General features: G+C 37.0%; 1 protein-coding gene and 1 non-coding gene across 2 annotated transcripts in view; both read left to right on the forward strand.

Annotated features, from left to right (window-relative positions):
• Positions 1–2,332, forward strand: part of CSTF2 (cleavage stimulation factor subunit 2) — a 41,447-nt gene that overhangs the window by 13,991 nt on the left and 25,124 nt on the right. The window lies entirely within an intron of this gene.
• Positions 1,541–1,647, forward strand: LOC114005403 (U6 spliceosomal RNA). Its single transcript, XR_003547258.1, has one exon. It is a non-coding gene; the product is annotated as a U6 spliceosomal RNA (small nuclear RNA).

Here is a 2,332-nt window from a genome sequence, read left to right on the forward strand (position 1 = left end):
AAAAATGGAAAACATCCTGAATGTACATCAGTGGAAGAATGGGAAAAATGTGGTATATTCAATAGAATACAGTTAAATATGGGACCAGCAGTTAGCATAATGACTACGTCCCTGGACTCCCATGTAGTCGACTGCGGCTCGAGTCCCGGACCCAGTGGCTTAAACTCACGCCAGGCGTGTGTGCGTGCATGCCCAAGATCCCGAGAGGAGAATGGAGGAGAAGGGGTTGCAGCATGGCCATCCTCCCCGGGAGGTGATTTCTTGCTTCCTATCTCTCTGTCTCTCTCTGTCTTTCTGGCAAGCACACGTGCCCTATAGCAAAAACCTCTCCAAAAAAAGAAAAAAATAATAATAAAATACAGTTAAATAAACCACATGTATGAATATCAGTGACTTTCAAAAATGTAGTTCTATGCAACAGTTAAGACGAACCAGAATATATGATATCGACACAGGTAACTCAAACATAATACCATACAAAAGTTAAACTAAGTGAATGTGGAAGCATTCTCAAACTGTGGGCTCTGTGTCTGTATAAACCCCAAAAATACCTTGAGTGAGTGGCAAAAGAATATATTCAGTACACAGTGATTAGTATAAAAATTTTAAACATCTATAAGAATTCTTAATGGGAAAACTATATAGGAGACGTTTGTTACATATGCAGTTTGTTTCCTAAGCTGGGTGCTTATTTAATTTTCTATATGATTTGTATATCCGTAATTTTTCATAATCAGTATAAGGCCTCCTGTAAATTAGCAAGATTACCAATAACAGTACAAAAATAGGTAATGGACAAAAACAATTCATATAAAGCAAATACATGAAAATGTGTTTAACTTCTAAATAAGATACATAGGAATAGAAACTGCAATAAACTACTGTTTTTCACTCATCAAATTGACAGAGATAAACTTGACGGTACATGTACATAGGTACATGGCAGGGGTGAGCAAACATTTTCTATAAATGCAGAGATAATAAGTATTTTTGGCTTTGCAGACCAAAGGATCTCAGTCACAGCTACTCTGCCACAGTAGTATAAGATCAGCCAGAGACAATATGTAAACAGTATGTGTGGCTGTGTTTTAATAAAACTATAAAGCCAGGCAGTGAGCTAGATTTGGCCCATGGGCCATAGTGTGCTAACCCTTGTTCTAAATTAACACCTTTTCAGAGGTAGAAAGGAAATTAAGACCTAGAAGGTCCCAAAATAATTGTTAAGTAGCAGATCTAGGATCTGAATCTGATGTTGTCTCACTTCATAGCCCCTTTTCTCTTATCCACCTCCCTGTCAGTTTCCTATTTTAGAGTTTTGTGTTTTCTAAGCATATATGTGGGTTTTTTTGGTTATTATTATTTAGCTTTTATTCTTGATTCAGCTCTTTATTATTCCAAGGGACTACTCAGTTCTTTGGGAAATACTGGGTTGTTCGGAAAGTCATTACACATTTTTGCATGGAAAAATATGTCAGTACTTTCCCAACAATCTAATACACAGATGAAAAGGTTTTTTTATTTTAAGAAATATAGATTCCTTGTGCTCGCTTCAGCAGCACATATACTAAAATTGGAACGATACAGAGAAGATTAGCATGGCCCCTGCGCAAGGATGACACGCAAATTCATGAAGCATTCCATATTTAAAAAAAAAAAGAAAAGAAATGTAGATTCCCAGCAATTGCTTAAGAAAAAAATGTCCCAAACTTCCCTTTTTCTTCTTAGGTTCACAACACTTTTTTTTTTTTTAACCCTTATTGCCAGACCATAGTTTGTGATATCATAATAGATGCCACACACTGCCTTGCCAACAGATTAGCATTATCAATCACTTCATGTAGAATATTCTCCATCTTAACTATGTTCCATGTAACCAGTCTCATGATATGTACTGCAACTTGCTTCTGTGGAATCCAAAGTGTGTGATAAATCTAATGATGCATAAGACATACTGTACAAAAAGGATGTTTAGTAGAATATTTAGAGCTGTTACTTTGAAGAGGACTTCAAAGTCATAGGTTTATTAAGTCTATACAGAGGCATGTAAATACTCTGATTTTTCTCTTGGGCAGGGTGGCATGCACATCAATGGTGCACCTACTCTGATGCAAGCTTCTATGCAGAGTGGAGTTCCAGCACCAGGGCAAATAGCAGCTGCTGTCACAGGACCTGGCCCAGGTTCCTTAGCTCCTGGAGGTAAGTTTCATTCACCATTTCAGTAGTTTGCTAAGGTTTTGTTATAGCAGGTACCTCATTATAGCCAAATTATATGATAATGGGATCTTGATATGAAGTTTATAGCTAGAGAGGCTATATCCTAGGTGAAGGAAAT

Source organism: Tupaia chinensis, unplaced genomic scaffold (genome assembly GCF_000334495.1).
Source record: "Tupaia chinensis unplaced genomic scaffold, TupChi_1.0 Scaffold143746_1, whole genome shotgun sequence".
NCBI lineage: Eukaryota > Metazoa > Chordata > Mammalia > Scandentia > Tupaiidae > Tupaia > Tupaia belangeri.